Source organism: Phyllostomus hastatus, unplaced genomic scaffold, assembly GCF_019186645.2.
Source record: "Phyllostomus hastatus isolate PE091 unplaced genomic scaffold, TTU_PhHast_1.1 phas_contig_210, whole genome shotgun sequence".
Lineage (NCBI taxonomy): Eukaryota > Metazoa > Chordata > Mammalia > Chiroptera > Phyllostomidae > Phyllostomus > Phyllostomus hastatus.
The window spans coordinates 10,337,601-10,363,631 of NW_025333737.1; the positions used below are offsets into that span (position 1 = coordinate 10,337,601).

General features: G+C 38.4%; 2 long non-coding RNA genes and 1 other non-coding gene across 3 annotated transcripts in view; 2 read left to right on the top strand and 1 right to left on the bottom strand.

Moving 5' to 3' along the window:
• The window catches only part of LOC123817625, a 29,898-nt gene extending 15,661 nt beyond the window's left edge, over positions 1–14,237 (top strand). Inside the window, exons 2-3 of the long non-coding RNA XR_006785464.1 lie at positions 13,371–13,483; positions 14,162–14,237. This is a non-coding gene — a long non-coding RNA (uncharacterized LOC123817625). The remainder of the gene's footprint in view (positions 1–13,370; positions 13,484–14,161) is intronic.
• On the bottom strand, positions 1,122–4,140 carry LOC123817624. Its single transcript, XR_006785463.1, has 3 exons — positions 3,987–4,140; positions 2,617–2,724; positions 1,122–1,170 (listed from the first exon to the last, which is right to left on the bottom strand). It is a non-coding gene; the product is annotated as an uncharacterized LOC123817624 (long non-coding RNA).
• Positions 10,849–10,980, top strand: LOC123817783. The gene has a single exon (XR_006785498.1). It is a non-coding gene; the product is annotated as a small nucleolar RNA SNORA3/SNORA45 family (small nucleolar RNA).
• Positions 14,238–26,031: the final 11,794 nt, after the last annotated feature.

The following is a 26,031-nucleotide window of genomic DNA, read 5'->3' on the forward strand; positions in this document are numbered from 1 at the left end:
TTTAGTTTGGTATTGGTCTTTTCAAACTACTTTCTATATCAGAGTATTTATTTAGTATTACAGTACATGGTTTGTATTTTTAATATCTTAACCTATGTGACATAGTATATTATATTCTACAATGTGCCTCCATAGTCCTAGCAACATACCTTAGAAAATTTTAATTATTTTCATTCATTGCAAGGATAACTTACAGTGTGGGTTTCTCTAGTTAATTTTACTGTCTTCCTGGTAATTAATTGACATTTACATCATGGCTAATTTTTGCTACTTTACTAAAATGCAACACTAAATATCCTAGTGATATCCTGTGGTTGCTTCTTTGTTTCAGAAATCCTCAGATAATTTGTCTATTCAAATTGAACTATAGAATGCGTGTATTGTATTAATTTAACTTGAAAAGCTGGGAAGAGTGGTTATATGTAGTAATCACTGCAACTTTTGTTGAGTACTAATTGCTTACTAGGTACTATTTTAAGTTCCTTACAGGCATTGACTAAATGACCTTTAAAATGACCCTATGCAGTGTGTGGATGATGCCTTAAGGAGTTGTACACTTGAAACCTGTATGGTTTTGCAAAACAGTGTCAACCCAATAATAATAAGTAAGATCAAGTAAAATGACCCTATAAAGTAGCTACTATGTTTACCCTTATTTTACATTTGGGGAAACTGAGGCATGGAAGGATTAATTACCTTGCTAAAAGTCATAAAACAAGTGAATGGAAGAATGGATTTGAATCCATACATATTCCTGGTTCCAGTATGAGGTCTGTCCAGAAAGTATTCAGCCATACAGTATGAAAAATAGAGACATTTATTGACGAAGATTCAAGAAACATTGTACACAGGACAACGATGCTTCAGTCCCCTTCAAATTAGGCACCTTGGGACCTCACACAGTTCTCCCAATCACCATCTGCTGCCTCATTATATTTACCTGAATCTCATTGATGGTCTGAAATGTCCTCCTTTTCAAAAGTGATTTTAGTTTTGGGAAAAGCCAGAAGTCACAAGGTACTAAATCTGGGCTGTAGTTGAGGGTGAATCACCTGGATGATTTGATGTTTCATCAAAAAACTTTGCACGAGATGTGATGCATGAGCAGATGCATTGTTGTGGTAAAGCTGTCAATCACCAGTTGCCCATAGCTGCGGCCTTCTGAATCACCTGAATAGTTTCAGCAGAGGAATATTCAAACTTAACACAAAATTTGATGCAGATTTATTGCTCTATTGACTCAGTCATTTTGAATGTGACAGCCACACAGTACACATGTCATTCAAGGTGTCTACCATTCCCACTGACTAGTACACTGAAGTCATCATTGTTCATACATGTGCATTCCAGTCCATTCTCCTTGGCTGCCAGATTACATGGATATCATAGAAACCATTCTTGTTATATTAACAATGGTTGGACTTTTTCTGGACAGAGCTTGTATTCCTAACATTTTCTGTCCTGTCTCTAAGCATGACTATATAAGGGATGAATTAAGTAAAGTTATCAGGTAATTTTAGGATCTCCGGGTGTTTTTTTGTTTGTTTTTTTTTTGGATGGGGAGAGGGTATGAGGGATTTATGTGGTGACATTTGAAGTGACACAAAAGTTCAGCCAGCCCAAATTAACAAGATTAACAACATTTAAAAGGAAGAGCTAAGGAAATAAGAATCTTTAAAATATTTAGATGGATTCCAATGGCACCATTTTATTCTTTAAATATGTGTCCCTGGAAGGCACATAACAGTGTTAGATGTTAAGGATGCTGAGAATCTGGAATGCCTCTAGGAAAAAGGAAAAACAGATAAAATCAATACAAAGTAAATCCTAGGGATATAATTGAATAAAATCAGGGTTGTTCAGTGGCTGTTTAGTATTAATTGCATACGTGCTCCTGTTCTAGGTGGCAGGAATGAAGACAAAATACTCTAAACACAGTCCCTCGAAGTATCTGCTCATTGCGCATTAATGGAGAAAAAATGTGGGATACATATTTGTGGTTATGATACAGGAATATACAAACTTCATGTCAAATTCCATGAAACAGTTATCAGACACCAATTTTGTGCAGGACACTATCCAAAGAGTCATTTAATTCCCACAAGGAGCCACTTTCATAGCCAAGGAAACAGATGGCCTGAGTTATTAAATAGTGTACACAGAGGCAAGGCTAGTGACTGATTAAAACTCACACCTGCCTTGCTCCAAAGCTCAAATGTTTCTTAGACCTCCCCCCAACAACACACATTGTTTGGAAAAGAAGAAGATAAATGAAAAACAATTACTCTTTTCAAAGAAATGAAAAGTTCTTCTAAGAGGTCCATAGCATGGACAGTTAATCTGGGGAGATTTCAGATGAAAATACTGAGGGACTTTGTGTTAGTTGAAAATATTCCAAAAAGAATATTTGGAATATTCTCCAAAAGAATGGAATGGAAGTCTCACTCCAGGAAAGTGTGTGTTGCTGAGACTAATATTTGTATGGTTTGCTCCAGAATACTCATACACCTTGTTAAATTATGGAAAGGTATCCAAATTGTTTGATATATAGTTATTACCCTCAGTCCCCTGACTCCTCACAATACCTCTGTCACCCTAGTTCCACCCCTGGTTTACCTCCTTCTGTCTCCCCGTTATCCAGCAACAAATAGTGGTAGCATCTGTAACAAGATGGGCCTTCCGGAATCCTTCTTCAGGGCAACTGCCCCTGTCCATTCTGATTGGCTGATGTGCATGACATACCAGTTATCATTCTGAACACATCCCTACACATAACCATCTGATCTTACATGTTCAAGCAGAACAACACTGGGTCGTGTTCTCTCTCACGGTCTCTTTCACCTCCATACCATTATCTTATGTTACTCAGTAGGGGATTTATAAATCTGAATTACTGCCAGGAAGTGAATTCAAGCCAGAAAAGTTGTTTTTTCTTAAAGTCTTTCCATCATTATTTTGTTTTTCTTTCCATTTCTATCAGCATGCCTAACGAATAGTCAGGGCAGGGATGCTAATCTTATCTGGATCCTAAACTTTACCACAATAGAGTCATATAAGAGTGACCTATACAGTCTGAAAGAACCCACTCTGTCTTAAATGCTGAACTATTGCAATCGTAATTTGAGTATGGTAAATACTTAAGCTGAGACATAAAGGCAATAGAAACAATGCTAACAAACATGGATAAGCAACTTAACCCATACAGTAAGTACCAAATACCACCTAATAAGCCTTCCTAATTTTTATTTCTTTTAATCAAGTAATAAGGGTAAAGGAAGAGCAGCATTGACTTTTGAGTTTCTCAATAAATGTTCAACTAATGATAATTTTCTCCATCAAATCACATCCCACAAACAGGCATATGAGGAAGAAGACATTGGTTTCAGTAGGCAGCATGACCAAAGGCAGCCAGTAAAATCCCATAGGGGTTAATTTGTTCATCTCTTTCCTCCAAGGCCAGGATTCTTTTTTGTAACTCATAAGAGATAAATATTCCCACAGAGATTGTGGAGGAGAAAGTCAAGTTGGCGCAATGGAGCAAATATTTTAACCATCTTGCAGCTAGGACTTCTGAGGACTTGAAAAAAAGGTCTACTGCTATGTGTTTAATTGTTCATGCAAACATGTAGCACAAAGTTAGACTACATGTATGTGTATTGGGCTTAGGAAAAAACTGGTGGAAATGAATAGCCATGAACTGAAGTTTAAGGCAAACTTGCTATCTTTCTTGTGCAAAAGAGAACAACCATTACAAAATTTAAAATGTATTCCTGTATCCACATTACTATTTATTTATAATGATTTTCAGTTATAAATTTCTGCTTGCTCTTATGACATCATATGTAATGGGTCATCTATATCACTTCTCGCTCATGAGTTTAGATCTCCACTCCTCTCTCCTTTGCAAGAAGCGCAAATTAAAGAAATGAAATTATTTTATCAAAGTGAAGAAGACCAAAGCACAGGAGACTGAATGACTTGAATACCTGTTCTGCTCCCACCAGGATGTGGCGACACCCTCACATGGCGTGGCATTTGGGACTTCCATCTTTTTGTTTCTTTGTATCTCTGCCCAAGGTGGTAGAAACTTGTATCTCCTGCTTTTATAAGCTGTATAGTGGTCCTTTCTATCATGTCAGAGCTAACCCGTATTCCCCTAACACCCTCAGTCTCATGCACATAGAGCTCTTTAACTCTTTGTCACAGTTTAACCCCCTGCTGAGGGTACTTGGTCAAAAATTGAAAAGGAAGACAGCTTTAGCCGTTTGTTTTTGTTTTATTGCTGCCACAGAAGTCTACTGTCTCTGTATAGAGGACCCTTCAGGAAGAATAGAAGAAATTTAATTGATCCACTTTTGGAATCCAATAGTCTTTAACCCCATTAACATGTCCACTCACGGCCTGAGCAAACTGCATCACATTGCCAGGATAGTCTAGATTGTTGTTTCCAAGATTAGTGATCCTCTAGCTAAGCTCTCTTAAGTTCCTTCCAGGTCTATTTAAGTGCCTGTAATTTTACCCCAGTATCCTCCTTCTAAGCCAGGACTTTGGCTCATAGATGCAGACAAAAATAATTTCTGGAGAGAGTATGCCACAGGCAACTCTCATCTCAGGAAGGACAAGGGTCCTTTCCATTTGAAGCGAAGTGTCATTTATTAATGTCTCAATATATATTCCCTGCATATAATTACAAGGGGAGGGCTTTAAAATAAACCTTGGGAATAATTACCTGATTCTGTGTATTTTTCACTGAGAGTCTGGACTGTTTGAGACTTGTTCACTGCCTTTCAGAAGATGGCTTGAGCACAGATCTACACAGAATCAGAGAAATAAAATGATGGTCTCTAGAGAGTTCTTCCATCTCTGTAATTTATTTTCCCTAATATGAATCTTCCTTTTTTCCCTTGCCATTAAAAAATAAAACATTGCTACTGGTTAACTTAATTATAATTGCTCTAAGGGAAGACTGTGCAAACGAATGCCCTAAGACACTGTCATCACCGAGTCCATTTAACAGCTATTTTAAACCTTAACCTCTTTGAGAGGGGAATTTAAGATCTGTGCCTCTCTGATTGGGTGGGGGCCCAGAGCCAAAGACAATGTAGGTGATTCTTCACAAAAGAGCAAGGAGCACACCTATTAATAAACACTCAGAAAGCACTGACTGAGTCTTAGGCATGTTAAAAATAGGAGGAGAGCTCTGGGGGTGGGTTATTCTAGAAGAAAAAGGGAAGCAGCTCCATTCTTGCAACTGGAAGGAGCCTTGAGACCAGACATATCTTCTACTCAGTGCCCTTTATTAAGAGCTCCTCATCAACTCCCTGCCCCCAGTTCCTTTCTCTTATGTAAGACAAAGCCTGAAGCTAGAGAAGTGATATGACACTCAGAAACAACCATGAAAGCATACACGTTACCAAGGTAATGTTGGCTGAGAAGCTGGTGGTTTTTATCTAAGTTTTACTGGTCTTCTTATGCATACTAGGACAAGGTTCTCATTTCTAAAAGGTGGCATGATCTTCCAAGCTTTGGAGTGGCTCTGCCCATTCAAGACTGTGTCATCTCATGCCAGCCCGTACTAATCTCCTGTCCGGTCTGGTTAGCTGGCCAGCATGGTGGAATGCAGCAGAAGAAAAGCAAGGCTAAGAACCCAAGTTCTGGGCCTTGAGGAATGCAGCCAGTCTATGCTATCTACTCATCCATGTCTGTCACTTCATTCCCAACCTCGTGTTAACCTTTAAGGAACTAGGAGAATTCTCTGTACCTCTGGGAACAACTATAATAAAATGGAAATAAGTCCTTACCCTGGCATCTTGACCATAATGATACAGATTTAACTTAACAGCTAATCTTTCCCTTCAGTTTCAAGAATGACAAAATAAAATAATAATCCCCTTTCTTTGTTTTACGGTGCAATATTCCATTAATGTTTGTGTGATACAGGATGCCATCAACTCCTCTGATCCCTCCTTTCTTTACTCCTTTTCTTTCTCCTTGAATCTCCCAGCACCTCTTATTCCTCCCACACTAATTTTTAAAATAAATATGAGTTAAACTAATTAAAATTTGAAAGATTATGATCAGAACAAGTGCCTGGGATTGCCACACACCACACCTGGGAATTCATGGTTTTGAGCAGGGGTCGGGCCAAATCAGATTCGTTTGCTATTTTTGTATGTCTCACGACTAAAGACTTTTTACTGTTTTTTTAAATCTGTATGGGCATTTTATTCACATGGACAATGGTCTGAGAAGATAGTGGGTTTGTACTCTAAGAGACCGTCTTAAATTCCATTTCAAAATGTCCCTTTTTGGAGAACAAAGTGTTAAGTGAGGGGTTTGGAATTCAGGGCAAAGTTAGTTGGATTTAAAAACAAACCCTGTAGCATTCTCACCCAGGGTGGTGATCTTTAGCTATTTTAAATGAAGAAGGAGACTATTTCTTAAGATGTGAATATTATATGGAATGCATACATCAATGTAAATGAAGTATATTGAAACACTGTCCTGAAGCTATTTTAAATGAAGAATGAGACTATTTCTTAAGATGTGAATATTATATGAAATTTGAATATTAATGTAAATGAAGAGTATTGAAACAATTTGTTTGTGGCTTGTCTGTGGCTGCTTTCCTGATACAACAGCAGAGTTGAGCCGTGGCAACAAAGACTTCAAAACCTATAATAGTTCTTAGTTTGCCCTTTACAGAATAGGTTTGCCTGCCACTGGTTTAGAGTTTCACCTTTATTTAACCATCTAAGTTCGATATCTCTCCAAAACAAAGGAGTTAAGAATCTGCAGGAGTCATGGAGTTTAAAGTCACTTCAGCAGCAGAATTCTCTCACATTTCTCCAGTGCCCATGGAGAGAAGTTGAGCTTTGATTTCTGAGCTGTATTCTGCCAAAGCAGATACAGGGAGTTGAGGGCATATTTTACCATTTGCAGACACCTGGGAGTGAGGTAGAAAGACCATAATATGGATATTCCAAGCTCAGAATGTTACAGTTAGCCTGGCTGACACTCATCTGTCCCCGCTGGTTCTCTCCTCACATTGCTGTGCGTCCTTCAGTTCCCAGCACTCACGCTGGCTGACAAACACCTGGTCCCCTCTCTAGATTCTGAGTTCCTTGAGGCCAGAGACTTCATCTGATCATTGCAATCCCATCTGGCACTGAAGGCATGGTCAAAAAATGTTTGTTGAATGGGTAAATAAATGAACAAATACATGATTTTAAAAGCTTTCTCCATGTCCTTTCCCCTTTGATCCAACCTTTACAATACTTAGCATGATGTAAATAATAATATATTCATATATATGTTTTATATATTCTTCATATAAATGCACATATATATTTTCCAAAATATTGCACATTTAGAACCTAGACTTACAGAGTTTTCTCAAGGCCAGAATTCAAAAACAGTGTTTTTGACTTAAATTCCTTATGTTTTCTCTGCAACTTGATCTTTGACCTTGTCTTTGAAATATTAAACAACTGACCTTGATTCTCAGGTCTATCTTTGTCAAACTACAAGTCTCCCTAGTAGCGTGGTATGAAGCAGTGAAGAAGAGCCACAAGGCAGGTGGCCGAAGAGTCCTCTGATGGATGGGGGAATGGAAATGATGGAAGCACTTGTGCATTTTTTATAATTAGAATCCAGAATATTCTGAAATACACTAAAATTACATTTATTTTAGCAGCCCCTTTGCTAGGATAAGGAATGCTGGGTGTTTTTTTAAAGAACTTGGGAGAGAATGTTTTGGTGAACTTGTATACTGTACCATAAATATTTTTGCTAAAATTATAGAATTGTCTGTTTCCTTTCAAATTGCATCAGGACCTAGGCAAGAGCGATGAGTTTTTAATGTGGAAATTTCATGCGCATGTTTCGGCTTCTTCCTTTTCTTCTTCAACTTTGCCAAGTCTCGTTTTATGTTTAGTAAAGATTGATTTATTGGTGCCTTTTTGGCCTAACTGATGTTATTATGCAATTCCTTACCAAATTCAGGGACACAACCATCACTTTGCAAACTTGTTTTGTTGTAGACAAAGAGAGGTTTCTTAGACTCAGTCTGATTTATTTCCTGAACGGAGTGATTTTTGCATAGCCTACAGCCTGATCCTTCTCTTTTCCTTCATTTCTCCTTTGAAATTAAATAAATAAATAAATTAGTGAGACACAATGTAGCTTGTTCTGTTCTTCCAATGCAGAAGAAAGACTGGCTGATCTGCTTCTGTTTGGAAACTACAAAATGATAGCAACTGTTACTTTGGATGGCCTGAGAGAGGAACTTCTTGAAATGTCAGTAAGGAGAAAAGAGAATGCCAGAGGAAAGGAAAGGAAAGGAAATTCACTCCTCTGAGGCAGAGGAAGGCACTGAGAGGCACTGCTGCTCAGGCGGAAGGCTCTGTGCCCAGGGCCCCTGTGCCCAGCCTCAACACTGTAGCCTACCCCTGGTGGAGTGACATCAGATGTGGTTTCAATCTCATTAAGTAGAACTGACATGAACGCTTGTTGGGACAACACCCCAATAATATATCTAGCAAGCACCTCCTTCTCTCTGGGCATTGCCAAGAATAGACTCCAGTTCAGCACAGAATGAGTTTGCTCTAAGTTTCTCATCGGACATAATATTCACTTGTTTTCAAACAGATAACTCCTGGAAGAACCGTGACCGGTGCACTTCAGTTTCCTGTGATGTGCATTCAGTTGCATAGGTCTTTGCTTTGCATCCGTACAATCAGAGCTGTGTTTATAATCCAGTAGATTATCTCATATTCCATACTGAGTGACTCAGGAACTTCTTAATGTTGGTGAAGAAAAAAATTGAGAGTTATCAGCCCATGAAAATGGGTAAGGCATCATTAGGGATGGCTCTTAGGAGCAGAATTGTGCACTACCCCCTAATTTATATGTTCAAGTTATAACCCTTAGTACTTTCAAATGTGCCTATATTTGGACACAGGGTATACAAAGAGGTAATGAAAGTTAGATAAGATCACTGGGATAGTGTTGGGAACCAGTCTGCCTGGTATTAGAAGCTGTAACCCCCACCAAGGCTAAGGCTGAGGGAATGACCTTGGACCAAGAGCCACTAAGGAGACAAAAGCTTATTTCCCTGGCAGGAGTGCAGCTTCTGCTCCTTTTACTTCATCCATAACTGGCCCCCAATGCTTGGTCAGTTAGCCAATGACGGGTAAGATTCCCCAAGGGGGGAACAATCTAAGACAAGCGTGATCACGTGGGAAGCCCCCAAGGAAGGACTTTGGGGGCTACAGCAAAAGGGGGTGATGGACCCTCGCCCCTTGGCTTTGAAATAACCTGAGTCCTCATTGTCTGCAAGAAAATCTCCTAATCTCTTGGCTGCCTTATTTCTCTTGCTCCACCTAAGCCTGAAACAATGACAGAGGGTGGTGCAGTCCTGTGCTGGAAAGGGTGGGTTCCCTGGGCAATCAGGCCTTAGAAAGAATATGTAAATTCCTGTGAAACCTGCTTTGTTTAGAATGCTCTCACTGAAATGATAAGGGTCCAAGCAAGAAGTAAGTTTGTTCCTCAAAGTTTTACGGCTCTTTAGCTATCTGACCCTGACTCAAAATAGGTCCTCAGAGTTCTTTGTTATCTATTGTTTGATCCTTACTTCCTGGAAATGTTTAATGAGCTTTACCTAAATTCCTGTGTCAATGAACCCAATAAAAGCCTGCTCGGGTGGGAGAATGGGGCGCTCTCCCCTAGGGAGGGTGGCTGAGGCGCTTTCGACTAGAGACCGTGGCCGTTCCTATTTCTCCATGGGACCTGGTTGTCTCCGTGTATGTTTTTCTCATGTTTCGACGAGCTATCCAAAACATTCTGTGGTCACTGCCAGTCTGTGGCCATGTCAGGACAGGCCCTAATCATTATCAGAAGAAGAGCTCAGGACACATAAAACAACAAAGCAAAACAAAGGATGACCATGGGAGCACACAGAGAAAAGGCAGCCATTGGCAAGCTTTGGAGAGGGGTCCCAGAAGAAACCAGTCCCATCAATAATCTCACACTTTTTGCTTCCAGAAACATTAGAAAAATCTGGTACGGCAGCCCTAGCAAACATAGAGGAAGTTAGTCTTCTAGAAAGTTGCCATCCTTAGGCAAAATGGACTTTTGCTGGGTGGAATGCTAGTTAGACCTCATATAGATGTAGCCTGAATTCTTTGTGCCAGTGACTTGACACATTAAACCACCCACGTGCATTCCCTTGCCTTTCTCTTGTGTATCCTGGCATCGGGCCTGTGTACTGACTCCTCCATGGGTGTAGGAAAGCATTCACAGAAGGCCTACAGGACGAGTTTCTTTAAAGAGATTATATTGATGAAAATGAGAATAATCTGGGCATAAAAGAACCGTTGTTTTAATACCAACATGAATACGCTTTAATCATGTTATCTAAGGGCTCTTTCTCTTAAATGAAGATGGCTGCTTGATATAGTAGGAAAAGCATTAAACTGGAAGTAGGCAATACCTGTGAAATCCCTTAAAGACTTTGAAGTGCTGTACAAATGCAGTCCGATCTTTACCATGGCCTTGGGAGGTGAGTGGGCCTGACGGTTCCATTGCCATTTTTTCAGCTAATGAGACAGAGGCTCAAAGAATTTAAGAGATTTGTAAATTAAATATCTGAACCTCAAACTCAGGTCTTCTGATTTGAAAGCCTATTCATTTGCTATCCTTCCATATAGTTTCTGTAGATTTAGTTGATTCAATGAGAAAATGAATGAAAAGCATGGAGTACATTCTGTCATGGCAAATGGTCAGTAACATTCGATAAGGCTGATACTGTGGTTAGAGTAAAAACCTTAATATAGAAGCAAGTGCTTGATCGAGGACAGAGTCACGTGTGGGTATCGGCTATTGCCTTAGCATTCTGGAGTCCTCAAAGAACGACTGCTGACCTCATTCACTGCCTCTGGTTCCCCTAGGGCACGGTCAGTCACCAGGTTAGTGACATGCATCAGATCAGAAAAAAAGAAAAAAAAAGAAGCAAGTGTCTGTGAAGGATTAGTTAGTTTTAGTTTATTTGTTACTTAGTGAGGGATCTTCACTCAAAAATTTTTTTAGACATTCTTTATTAAAAATCATACAAAATGCATTAGTCTATTTTATTAGAGAGCACAGTGTTATATGCATAATTTGCATTTTACTATATTTATTAGTTATGGCATCATTCCATTTTTAAATGGCATCACAGACCATTATGGAAAAGTAGGATATGGTTTGAACCAATTCTGACCTAGAGGTCTACCTGAAATAAGCCATATTGATTTAAGGAAATCAGCAAGTTCTGTGCAAGCACTTTTTAGTCAAAGAAATTTGAAGAGATTCCTTTTCTCTTATAATGGAAATGTACTGAGAACTTACGTGTCTGGCACTATGATAACCAACAGATCACTGTAAAACAAAGATAATGCCATTTGAGAAAGTGGAATGTGGGGCAGTGAGAAATATGCATGGGAGGGAGAGATAAAGAGAATTCCTTATGAGGCCTTATGTAATTCAGGTTCAATATGAGAATGGTCATAACAAAATTTTCTTGATAGTTCAGTAACTTTCTTACAGACAGCATAGATTAGGGTCATATTTTTAACCCCGTTCTGACAATTTCTGTCTCTTAAGTGGTGCATTTAGACATTTACATTTAATGCAATTGTGGATATTCTCAAAGGAAGGTCCACCGTGATCAAATGTTCCTGTTTCTTCCCTCTGTTTCCCTCCCTCCACATGTCTGACCTTTCTTACTTTCTATTAGGTTCATTGAACCATCCCCTTTTTGATATTCCATTTTAATGTTTCTATTGAGATTTTGATTATACCTTTTTGTAGTTATTTCCTTTTCGTGATGACTCTAGGGATTACAGTCTACATACTAAAAGTTTTCAGTCTACTTATACCGTTTTACCACTTCAGGTGGAGTGTTGAAAACTTACTAGCACCGAGGTGCCTTGGTCCCTCCTCCTGCACACCAGAGCAGTCATACAGCCCCTCTCCATACCTGCAAAACTCGGTCAGACATTGTTACAATTGTTGCTGTCCCTAGTAAACCTATTCTGAAGAACTCAAAGATAAAAATAGTCTGCTATTTTTACCCAGATATTTATCATTTCTGTTGCTCTTCTTTTATTCCTAATGTTCCAAACTTCTGTCTGGTATCATTTCCCTTTTGTCTCTGAACTTCACTTAGCACTTACTTCACACTGTCTGAATTTTCCTCCATCTGAGAATGTCTTTATTTCACCTTCATTGTTGAAGGATATTTTCACTGAATATAGAATTATATTCTTCCACCAATAAAAACATGTTATTCTATTTCTCTCTGGCTTTTATGATACCCGATAAGAAATTTGCAGGAATTTAATCATTATTACCTGGAAATAATGCATTGTTTTCCTCTGCATTTTTTCAAGATTATGTTGTCTTTAATTTTCTGGAACTTGGTTAGGATTAATGTGGTGGGCATGAATTTCTTTAAGTTTATCTCCTTTTTTGCAGGATTGCTCAGTCTTTTGAAAGTGTGGGCTTTTTCCTTTGCCAAATTAGGAAGTTATCAGCCATTATTTAAATATGTATATATGGGGGTCTGGCAGAAGTCAGTCCTGCTTGAGTGTAGTTGGTAATTACACCTATGTAATAACACCACCAGTGCCTAAGATGCCATATGGTGTGCTTGAGTGTGATATTGTTATGTTACAGAATGACATGCTTATGATTTTGTAATAAAAAGGGGGTGTTATTTGTGCCAGACTCTGTGTGTATTTTAGCTTTGATTTCTTCCTCATTTCTTTCTTTCTGATAATCTGATGACATAATGCTACACTCTTTGTTATTCTCCTACATTTTCTCAATCCTTTTTCCCTCTATTATTCAGATTGGTTAATTTTCACCAGTTTATATTCAAATTCATTGATTCTTCCCTCTGTCACCATCAAGCCCATCCAGTGAATTCTTTCATTTCAGTTACGGTGCTGTTCTGTTCTAAAATTTCCATGAAGTTTTTCTTCATATCTTCTGTTTCTTTGCTGAGACTTTGTACTTGTATTTCTATTGGTTTCAGTGTGTGTGTGTGATTGCTTATTCCAGCATTTGTATAACAGCTGGATTAAATTTTTGTCAGATAATTCTAATATTGGTGTCATCTGTCACCATGTGAGTTGAGATTTTCCTTATTGGACTAAATGGACCTATTTTGACTTGTGTGCTGCCCACTATAACATCCTGTAATGAGACCCTGAATCTTTTCCCTTCTCTCTCTTTTTTTTAATCCTATGGAAGTGTTGATATTTTTATTTTAGTAGGAAATTAACCTGGTTAGGTTGAAGCTGAAAATTATAACCTGCCTTCTGTAGGTGGTGGTCCCAAAGGCAGTCTGGTGTGCAGAGTCTTCGTGGTGCGGCTTGGATGTTCCGTGTCTGTGGTGCCCATCGGTTCAGTTCTCAAAGGGCCAGGTCACCAGGATAAGGTATATTCCTTTAAAATCTTTACTTATGACAAAGCTTTTCATAATCGTGACTCCTTGCTATATTACTTTTACAATAGTTTAAGATCATTTTATTTTTATTAAATCAGTAACCAGTTATTGTTTCGCAGGCACCTCATGAGCCTGTCTCGATCAAGTGACAGAATCTCTTGTGTTAACTCATTTGATTTGTCATCCCAAGATCAGGCCAAAATTAGAGGATAGAATAAGGACATCTTTATGCCTAAAACCCTCTTTAGGACTTCTTAAAGGGCCCATACAGAATCACAGCAATATGTTCTTTCATTTTATTTAAAAAGAGAGAGAGGGATGCTAGAAATGATTGTGATTATTTCACACATTCCACGCTTCTTAATTAGCTTAACTCTATTATAAAAGCTGCATGGGAAGAACTGTCAGATCAGAAGGGATGTTCAGTCTTCCTTAGATTAAGTTAATGTGAGTAAAAATGTGATTAATATGGGTTTTTTCCATATGATGTACTTTATGTGATTTTTCAATGTTTTCTCTGTTCAAAATATATTCTTATCCTAAAGAGAAATATAGATTTCTGTCTGTGAAATGTTTTGTACCAGAGTCCAGTAGAATTTTACTCCCACCATTAGATTTTTGGTTCCTATAATAAATTAACCACAGGCTTTCACTCTCATTATCAAACAGGTTTCTGTTTTCCTGTGGGGATTGCCTGAAGTCTCTGCTTTATGCTACAGGCTGGAATTTGTGTCTTCAACAAAGGCAAGTCTCAGACTCCTGGGAAAAGATTATCTGAACGTTTGATACATCCAAGTACAGGCTCTTGGTGCAGGTTTCTGAGCTATTGCTGCTTAGACAATTTCCAGACTGCTTTGATGACTAAATCAGCATTTCCAGGACTCCTTTCAGTGGGAAGCAGACATACTTCATGAAAGCAGACCATTCACTCCCAATATCCACCAGAACATGAGTATGTTACATACCTCATACTAAACTAACAAAAAAATCATATCATATTTGCTTATTTAAACAAAATACAGTTAGCAGTACTCTTTAATAACATTCATGGATACATAAAGAGGTCTTTCCTCCTTGTTCTTTACCAGTCTCTAAGTATCAATTTAGTAGGCTACACATTGGTAAACTGAAATCAAACATTTTTAAGTGGTGTTATGTCTTACTATCTCTTAGAATTCAGAAACAAATACTTTTACTAAGCTTCAGAAGAATTTATTCTCCTTTGTAACAAGACGCAATTGGACAAATGAATTCTGCATATCCCAAATCACACAGGACTGTTATGTTTGAGAATGATTCTCATTTAATCAGGTCTGACAAGCCCAGTAATTAAGGAATAAGGATTGGCTTTATTTGAGGAGCCATTGCCTTAAAATTCTTCTAAAAACAGGGGCCTGGCTTAGTTCCCAAGTTATAAAGGAACCACTTCCTAGAAGGTCAAGGACTTTAGAAGAATTTTCAGACTTCAAGAGAAATCATTCACATGCATAAGTACTGTGAGTGAAATTTGGTGGAATGAATGCCTTGGGCTTGGTTTCCTGGTCTCAGGATAGAAAAGTAAATGAGAAAGGCTATTTCAAATCCGGTCAAGATTTCTTGTGAGGTTTTCCAAATAGAAGTAAATTTTTTGGGCGGTTGTCTTTGCTCAATACTGTAGGGTCTAGGTTTTCAGGGTAAATTCAAGGAGGGTTATATAGTTAGTTTACACTCTTGCTCCAGCCCAAATACAACAAGATCAGCTTTTTGTGGTCAGAAGAAAGCTTTGAAGATTTTTTTGTAATCACAGGAGCAGAGTAGACAGGGGAGAGTTTTGAAAAAGAAGTTCAAATAATCTAAAATAATCCAAAACTTCAAAATAGATGAAAGAGGTTACTGGGAGTTCTTTCAGAGAAGTGCTGGGCTTGATTTTCTATTGTTTGCCTATTTTACAGGTCTATACGGCGCCAGAGAGGAGCTTGTAGGTGTCTGTCCAGTAAAGATGCAAATGGTTTCTGACTAATGAAACAGCAATTCCAAAAGCCCTACAATACATTAATCAGTTTTTTATTGTGTCTCATTCAGCAATCTTGGCATTTTCAAATTAAATTTTATATGTATCTATGAGTACATATATGCATATGCATGTGTCTATACATGTTAGCATACATGTGTTAACATAAATCATTCATGTTTACATTAGTTAATAATGAATAAATTAGTAAATGATGAGTTAATGTTAAATAAAATTCTTGACATCTGTTTTTATTGATGCTTATTTGGTAAATAAAGGGAAACTGCATGTCTACGGATTTAGCTTACTTTTTTGTACGTGAGTTTGACTTTTTTTATAGGATAAAAGCTTTATGACATCATCATAGAAAAAAACTTGATGGCATAGATGAAGTAGTGGAGATAGTGTAGATTACTGGTGCTGAAAAATTAGTAAAGATAGAAATGACTGGAGGCAGTAATTAGGATTCAACAGACTGAGGATTGTTTGTTTTCTAAAGAGAGAGAGCAGATGTGTTGACTGACATGTTGGTTAAAATTACTATGCAGACAGAGCTAGTGAAGATGTGAAAAGGGAGAAGAAATTTGTAGACACGTGCAGGAATGGGATAGGGTCAAATCTTTGGGATAAGCTTCGAATGGAAGACTAAAATTGGATGGAAGAAGTGTCCAGGAGTACTGATGTAGAAGTAAAAGGAATCATAAAAGGTAGTATTACTGAAAATATGAAATTGTGGTGATCTGTTCGATGGTAGATTTTCTCCAGCAGCCCAATACCACTCAAATAAAAAAGCAGTAAAAATAAGCATTGTTTCTGTGCATCAATAAACTGAAAAAAAAATACATAGGAGCTCATGGGACCAGATGCCACATTGGATTTAAAGATCAGGTATAGTGAGAATAAGCAAATGCAAAGTTGAAGAGCTATAAACTGAACTATTAGAATTTAAGATCAAAAAAAGGCAAATCTAGAGGCCAATCACAGGAGTGAAAAAGTTGTTAAAAGAGTGAAGGTGAATTAACTGAAGTGACAGGTCAAGGAAATGCAAAGGTCACGTGTTGGATATGACTTCACATCCACAGACATTGTCCACTTACTTTGGGTGGTGACTCTAAGTTACTGGTAAAAATTAAGTAAGTGGTAAAGAAATTGATAAATGCTGATAAAGAAGGATTGAGTGAAATATAGCTGAAAATTTTTCCCTATAAAGGAAAAGAAGATTGTTTGTTTCTTTCTAAGAATATATAAAAATAGATTGAACGCTGCAGAATAAGGGAAAGCTTACGCTAATTTTGGACCATGCGTGTCACATGTTGTGTGAAGCATAAGGACCAAGCACTAGACAGGAGTCAATGAAAAGTGGAATCCACAGGCGAGAGCTAGGTTGCAATTAATTTCAAAACGTGGAGTGGAGCAGATGGTAAAGAAGCGTGTATTAGGAAGCAGTTTGTTTATAATGAAACAAAGGCTTTAGTGTTTGGGAGGTTCTACAAATTACATGGTTTAAATCGTTACTCTTCACTTGCCAGCCAGTGAAAATTACTTTAGCCCTGAGCCTTGTTTATCTATTCGGGAAAGAAAGGGGTGATAATACCATTCACTGGCTGTAAAACACTTACCCAGGATTTGACAGGTAATTAGTGCTTTGTCATTGAGAGGTAGTACTTTATATCGTAGCAGGAGGCCAACTAGCCAAGGAGAAATGGACAGCCAAAGGGGGAGAAGAACCTGAAAGTATATGGGTGGCTGAATTATCTGCATTGGGGGACAGAGGAATGCTTTAAGAAACAGATAACATGGGCCAGAATTGAGCCATGCCACTGAAAATGTGATCGTGTAGGAGGTTGGAGAAATATTTTAGAGACAGAAACAACAGAACTTGGCAGTTGCATGTAGGTTTGGGAGACAGGGGGGATGAAGGAAGATGTCCAGGCTCTGAGCCACTGTGACTAAAATGGAGAGACCGTTGACAAAGGTAATAAATTGAAGAGGAAGTTGAGTCTGGGTGAGGGGCCTGGAGACTCAGGGATGACTTCTGTTTAAATAGAGTGACTTGCTTATGTTAGCTAAACATTCAAGGGAACAGAATGTATCCCGTGGGCAGCTGGAAGTGGGAGACCAGAGATTAAGGCATATGACAGAGACTGGCTCAGGGCTCTTCAGTTACTCCCCCTACAAACACAGGGAAATTCCACCTCCCAGCTTTGCTTGAGCTGAGTTGCAGCCCGACGACCAGTTTGACAATAGAATGGGACAGCAGTGAGGCACACCACTGCGAAGACTGTCCTGAAAACTCCTACGTCATCACCTGCTCTCCTTCCCCACCCAGTGATGTCTGCAGGGGGAGTACGTTGCCATGGCTCGGACAGACAAGGGAAGAAGCCCGAATCCCTGGATCACATTCAGGGACAGAGACACCTTCAGTAGTGGACTGCAATATAAGAAAGCAAACCATTATTGCTTTAAACCAATAATATTTGAGAGTTTATTTCTACCTAGCCTGCGGTGACTAATAAAATAGTCCAGATTGGAGAGCTACATCTTCTAAACCACTGCACTTGTTCCCAGATAAAAACGTATGAAGTGGTTGTATCTGTATTACCTTGGGGTAGAGGTGGCGAAGGAGGTGCTTTTAAAAAATGCATATTTCTGATCCCAAACTAAGCCTGCTGGTTTAGAAGCTCTGGTGAGGGCCCTAAAAATTTATTTTTAACAAGCAGCCTAAGTGATTCCGAAGTGAACCAACTGTCTATCTAGGAACGTAATGGGAGTCATTAATTTGAGAGATTATCAAGAAAGAGGGAGAGAGAAAGTAGAGGTGGGGTTGGGGTTAAGGACCAAGATGAAGAATTTAGAGAATACCTGCATTTTTTTTTTGCAATGGAAGGAGAATAAAGCTAGGACTGATACAAACAAACAAACAAACAAACAAACAAATAAACAAGGAACACAATAATGAAAGTAGAAGATAAGACATGAAATTCAAGTGCTTGTGGGCAGTCTACAATGTCAAGTGTTTTACAGCAATTCTCAACCTGGGTGTGTTGTTGTTAAACAACAGACTGTAATTTGTTAGGTCTGAAAGTGAGGCCAGAGATTCTGTATTTCCACCAAGCTCCCAGGTGGTGCTGACACCATAGGTCCACCGACCACACTTTGTGTAGCAAGACTTCAGAGAAAGGGATATAGCTTAACAAAGAAGGAGCCACTGATTTGCTAACCAGGATGTTAGTGGGGACTTTTAACAACAAGAATGAAGGAGGAAGCCAGATGGCATGGGTTTAAGGAATGCATGGGTAATATTGAAATGAAGGCATATTTTGGCCTACACTTCCTTGAGGACTGAGGCTAAAGAGAAGAGGAGCGAAAGATAGAAGCACACAAAACAGCAGGATCTTGACCAGGGAAAAGATTTCGTATAAATAACTTTGTGAGCTGAGATAAAGTACTACTTGCTGATTAAAAAAAAGTAAAGAAAATACATCATGTATCTACCAACTACTGCTTAACAGATAAAAATCCAATTTTACTTTCCTTAACAAAGTCAAAAATCAATCAATAACACTTCCCCAATATTACAAAGACCTTAAAATGTTTAACTAGCATTATCTTATTCCATCTTACACATCATTTTCCAGTTTATTTCCACATTGCTCTTCTCCATGCCCTCTTGATAATTAAGTCTTTCCAGGGTAAGTGTAATATCCTTCTTTCTGAGTAGTCTTGCTACTCAAAATGTGGCAATTTGATTAAGAGGATGGATATTGATGGAGAGCTTGGTAGAAATGTTGAAGCTTAGGACCTAGACACATTAAAGTTGGAGAAGTTTTAAGTGAGACCTGAGATGCTACATTTCTGACAGTTTCCAGGTAACGTCCATGCTGCTGGCTCCGGCCCAAGAGCTGCAGTTTGCAGCAAGGCTAGAGATTCATTTCGTATCATTTGCTGGTAATAAATAGTTTCAGGCTTTGATGTCTGAAAACACCTTTATTTTACACTTATCTTGAAGTTATTTTTTAGTGTGACATGAAATTAGATGTTTGGAGTTATTTTTTCTTTCATTTCAGAGATACTTCCTCTGTTTTCTGATTTCAGTTGTTTTTGAGACATTTTCCACTCATAAAATTGGCCTTTTTCTGTAGTTAACCTGTGTTTTTTCTTTTAGTGTTTTAAAAATGTTCTTGTTTCTGAGGTTCTGTAGTTTCTTTACTAATGGTTTAATTGTGAATTTCTTTCTTTTATTTTTAGTATTGCTTTAAATCTACTGTGATTCTAGAATATAAGAATTTGAGTTATAAAATTTTTTGGAATGTTCTTATTTTTTCTGTGTATGTTGCCTACTCTATATCCCCTATTCTCTCGTTCTGCAATTTGGTGGATTTTCTCCAATTCTCTCAGCCTCTCTTTTTTACTATACATAATTTTATTACAAAATTAAAAAATACAACCCAAAAGTTACAATTGATACTTATTCCCATGAGTTTTCTCTGCTACCATACACAAGTCAAGAAATTTAAAGAAACCATTAATGATTTAGAAACATTTGACATCAGAAACCTTAACATCAAACTATATATAGTAGCCCCTCAAAAAGCTACAACCTGCATTTTTTAAAAAATATTTGCTCTACAAGGAATCTTATCAGCTATCCAAAAATATGTGCAGTTTTTGCACTGAAGCTAATATTTCACTGCCCTTAAATTCACATTCTTGGTGAAACAATTGCCTCAGCACAAATGCACACTCCACCCACATCATTAAAGCCCTTTATTTCTCATCATCATTTTCCTCTTCTTCCTCCTCCTCCTCATCCTCCGGTTCATTCTTCTTCTTTGAGACTATGGGCCTGCCAGAGCCTTTCCTTCCCACTTCACCTTTGCCCTTAGCACAGTATGTGGCAATAACCTTTTCTTTTTCTCCTTTAGCTTAGCTGCTTTCTGTTCATATGGTTGCTTATCTCTGACTGACTGTTCAGACCACATTTCACCCAATTTTATTGCAGCATCCCCAGTGGATAAATCAGGGTGTTCACATTTAATCTTTGGGTGATAGTCAGAGCAAAACAGGAAGAAGACAAATGGAATCTTAGCCTCTTATTTTTACTGAATTGGTGTTTGCTTCTCTGCATTGCATTCTGGGTAATTTCTTGAGCTCTGTCTTCCAGTTCACCAATTCTCTCTCCATTGTGCTTTATCTTTTCTTTAACATTTACATTAAGCTTAATTCCAATGACTATATAACCATAAATTTCATTGATAAATATCCTCCCATGTTTTTTCAATACTGTATTTTTTTTCATCCATTTTGGTCCATTGTTTCTTCATTAAATCACTCCAAACATATTTACTTTTAAGTCTGCATGTGATAATTCTTCTATTGAATATTTTTGGAAATCTAACATGTTTTTAAAATTTTTTTATTGTTGTTCAATTATAGTTGTCCCCATTTTTTCCCATTACTCTCCCCTGACCTGCCCATCCCTAAATCTAACATGTTATTTGTACAGAATCTTGCTGATGGTGGCTTGTCCTTGAGCACTACTTACCAATCTTTAATGTATACTTAAATTATATGCACATCTTGCAAAATTGCATGTTTCAATTCAGTCAGTTGAGGGTAAGGTCTGAGATCCATCATTTATAACAAGTTCCCAAGTGATTCTGATGTTGTGGGTCCACATGCCAGTCTGAGCAGCAAGTACGGGAGTATTTTATTATTTTCTATTGTTTATTTACATTTGAGAGAGATTTATGTGTAGAAATTCTATGTGACCTGGATTGAAAATTCCTGTGAAGTTTGTTTGTTTTAACTTCTGTCAGGAACATTACACTGGGACTGTTATATGCACATGTTGAATTTTTTTGACTTGTGATTTCATGACCATGCAAGGAGTCTGAAGGTGTATCCCAAATTGGCACCAGGGCCTCGTTGTTGTTATGAACCCTCAGAGGAGACTTTTCCTCCCTCCATTTTCCTCTAATCTGGAGCCAGAACAAGCAAGCCAAGATTCTGTGTCTTTGCTAGTGGGCATACATATACTTTTGTACCCCCTCATTGAAGGTGTAATCCTTCAAAAATCGTGATTTTATCTGATATTGACAGGTTCAACTTCCCAACTTGTGTTGGACAAAAGCTTTCTCTTCTCTTCTAGTTTCTTCATTAAACCCAAGTCCTCAGGATAGCCAAATAGTAAGTGGCAGCTTACTCTATGGTTCCAGTGTTCTCTTCATTTACGACTTCAGGAGATGTTTTTAAAAAATACTTTATAGTATTTCTAGATGATTCATATTGAACTGTATTTCAGGATATGTAGTACACAGTACAGTTGGAACAGAAATTTGTTAAATATTTAGGAAGATTGCTAAATAGGATGGTTAGAATTTTTTAAATGCCTAATATTAACAGTTAAAATCCTAAAATCTGGAATGTCTCCATTCTAAAAGACTCCCAAATAAATGGAATTTTACTTCTTTTAGAATTTTGTCAACTAAACTCCATCATTATCACACTGAATTTTTCCCTTTTTAACTATTTGTGTTGTCATAGTATAGACACAGCCTGAATCTCCATGGGGAATAGAAACTGGGTTTAAATCTATAAAAATAAAAAATTTTAAAAAATAGAAAAATGATGTGCCATGGAGACTAATAATTTTTTTCTCTCTCCTAGGGAAAGATTTGGAACCAAAATGACAAGCAAATTTAATTTCAAATTACTAAACCCAAGTATAGATATGTCAATAATGGGCATTTACAAATGTGTCTGTTTGTGGTAACAAAGATACTCTAAGAAAATTTTCTATCAGTGCTTTATTCTAGCTCAAAGGTGGCAAACACAAGGCCCATGGGCCGAATCTGGCCCTCCACCTTGTTTTATCCAGCCCAGCACCTTCTTTCTACCTGGTGGCAGAGCCGAGCTCTCGCTTAACTATTAAGGAGTAGTTACATTTATACAGTCCTAAAATCACATTGGGCCCTTTCCAAGGCAACCATAAGGCTAATGTGGCCCCTGATGAAAATGAGTTTGCCACCCCTGTTCTAGTTTGTTACAATGAACTGGCTAAGAAAACAATAGTGTAGGTACTTTCTAATTCTTTAAATTATTCTTAAAAATAAAACAAAATCTAAGCAGGGTTGAAAGATAGAGGAAGATATGCTCCAGTAGACAAGGAAAAATAATAGAAAGAAGGCCAAGCTAGGAGTGATCATTTAAAATATAACAAACAGCAACACAGTCCCAGGCAACTGTTTTTCATCCCTGAACTCCAGTGACGAACTGGTGAGATAATATAGGGCAGTGGTTAAATGTGACATCTCTAGAGACAGTGTAACTGACTTCAAATTCCATGTTTACTATTTGCTAGGTATAAGATCTTGCACAATTCATTTAACTTTGTTTAGCCCCAGTTTCTTCGTGTATTATTTAAAAAAAGGAAACAAAGCTCATAAGATTGTTGAAATCATTATATTGAGATCATAATGTAAGGTGCTTAGCATCTGGTATGCGCTAACAAATAATTAATATGATAATGATGATAATAATAGTGGTGATAGTGGTGGTGGTATCATTAGAATTAGCTAGCATCTGTCCAAGAAAGCTGGGGATCAGATAGAACTTGGTTGTTCATTCGTTCATTTAATCATTTATCAGAAATTTAATACACACCAGATATTGTGCTAGGTATCTGGAATTTTACAGTGGCCAATGGAGCTCCGTAGAACTGCAAATGGGAGGTTCCACAGCTAACCACAGTTCATTGCTTGCATGGCCTGCTCAACCCACCAACAGTAAAACGGCTGCTAGATGACATCAAGGTGTTAAGACTGAATCCATTGGTATATTTCCTCCTTTGTCACTACTAACTCGGATATGAAGAAGATGGCAGTGCTGCCAGCAATGGCAATAGTATGTGGCAATAAAAGCATTACTGAAATGTGAGAGACTATATTAATTTGGAATTTCCCACTCTTCTCCCAAATGCTTGACTCTTTCTGAAGGATATTCTGGTTCAAAAGAAAGTGCTCTGAAATACCTTGAAGTCCAAGGCTTATGTTTTAGTGTTGACTTGACCATATCCTAGGTGTAGGAAAGTTAGTGCATGAATTCTCCTCTCTGATCTTCAGTTTCTTCATTTTATTCAGGGTTGTAAAGTTAACTGAGCTAATGGAAAAGCATAGAGCATAAGGGAAAATAGTGAAGGTGTTGGGTATTTTCGTATCCTCTTCAATTTTCACCCAAACCATATAGAGACTTCATCGAAGTGTTCCCTTGCCCCTGACTTCTTCTGGAATTTGGCTAAGAGGAGGCACTGTGTGAATGCAAGGAGAGCGACCTCCAAGTATGTATCTTCTCATACATCCCACATGGCATGTGTCACTCTAACAAAGTCCCTACTACCATCAGAGGTCCTCTCAGTGTAGTTTGCTCTCCAACTTCTGATAGTTGCTGCCTCCCCACATCCCTAAGACAGTAACCTGCCCCAAGCCTCAGACTTCAAAACATTCCTTCTTGTGGGTTCCAACTCTGCCTGTGCCTTTGTAAAATCCCTGAATGAAACCGACTCAAAAATGCTCAATTTGTTTGTTGTAGGAGGGCTCTGCCCACAGGGCCCCTCCCCCCCCCAGTTGCCATGAATGAGAATAAGTCTACCAAGACATGATCTGCTTGGGGAGGAAAGATGGCCAATCTCTCCAAGGAGAAGGGCCAGGAGCCTGTTCCTCAATGGGCTTTTATTAGGTTCATTTACACAAGAATTCAGGTAAAGCTCATTAATCATTGCCAGGAAGTAAGGATCAAACAATAGATAAAGAACTCTGAGGGCCTATTTTGAGTCAGGGTCAGATAGCTAAAGAGCCGTAAAACTTTGAGGAACAAACTCATTCTTGCTTGGACCCTTATCATTTAATTGAGAGCATCCTAAAAAAAAGCAGGTTTCACAGGATTTTACATATTCTTTCTCAGGCCTGATCACCCAGGGATCCCGCCCTTTCCAGCACAGGGCTACACCACCCTCTGTCATTGTTTCAGGCTTAGGTGGAGCAAGAGAAATAAGGCAGCCAAGAGATTAGGATATTTCTGGCAGACAATGAGGACTCAGGCTTTGTCAAAGCCAAGGGGCAAGGGTCCATCACCCCCTTTTGCTGTAGCCCCCAAGGCCCTTCCCTGGGGGTCTCCCATGTGATCATGCCTGTCTCAGGTCGTTCCTCCCTTGGGGAATCTTACCCGTCATTGACTAACTGACCAAGCATTGGGGGCCAGTTATGGATGAAGTAAAAGGAGCAGAAGCAGGTGCTCCTGAGAGGAAGATAAGCTTTTGACTCCTTAGTGGCTTATGGTCCAAGGTCGCTCCTTCAGCCTTAGCCTTGGTGGGGGGTTACAGCTTCTGAAACCATGCAGGGTGGTTCCCAACAGTTTGTACCTCTTGTGCCCTTTCAGGATTGTGACCTGATCATGCAGGCTCTGCTCTATCAGTCTGGCTGCAAACTTCATCTCTTTCTAGCCTTGTGAACTTAGGTAAATTTATTCACCTTTCTTGCTTCAAGTTTCTGACCTATTGTTTAGTGCTCAAGATTTTTGGGTCATAATAAGCATTTAATACATGATAATGATTGATAAATGCAAGATATTTTGTCAAATCTAAACTTCTATACATGCAGATTAGTTAATGACAATGGTTTTATTAAACCTAGATCAGTGCCCCATATCCTATTATGGAGGAGTTAGGAAAGAACAATGTTGCAAAAGAAAGTAGTGTCAGGTGTTTAAATAAATGAAAACTGACACAGGGTTCCATACTAGCCTGCGCCCAAGACAACCTCCAGAGATTCTCATCTACCAGCGGTCACGCTTATATACAGTTCCCTACTGGCTGAATAGGGCTTGCCTGCAAAATAAATAGGATATTGCAGAAATGACGGGGTATGGCTTCTGAGTTCAGTCATAAAAATCATTGTGGCTTTCAGGGTCACTCATTTTGAAGAACATCAGCTGCCATGTCATGGGGATATACAAGCAGCCCTATGAAGAAATCCATGTGGCAAGGAAGTCAGACTCTGCTACCAGACAGTGTGAGCCTGCTAGGCATGAGAGTGAACTGTCCTTAAAGTGGACACTTCAGCTTCATGTAGCCTTCGGATGACTGCAGATGCTATGACATCTTGACTACAACTTTACAAGAGACCCTAAGCCACAACCGCTTAGCCAAGCCATTCCTAAATGCCTGTCCTATCAGAATCATGAGGTGATAAATATTTCTTGGTCACTAAGTTCTGAGGTAATTTGTTGCACAGCAATAGATAATAGATTAATTTCCCTTTATTCTAACACATTTGTTTGAGTACTAAAGAATCTTGAAAAAAAGCTACGCCCTGAACTTCTTGATAATAATTAATTCAAATTTTTTAATCTCATGAGAGTCAATATACACAATGATCTTCTATTCTAATGGAAAAAAGGCAGCATTGTTTCCTTTCACTCTGACTCCCGAGTGATAGATGGATCACTTCATCTTGGACTGAGTTTAGTCTCCCTCCAAACAGAAAACAGCTTC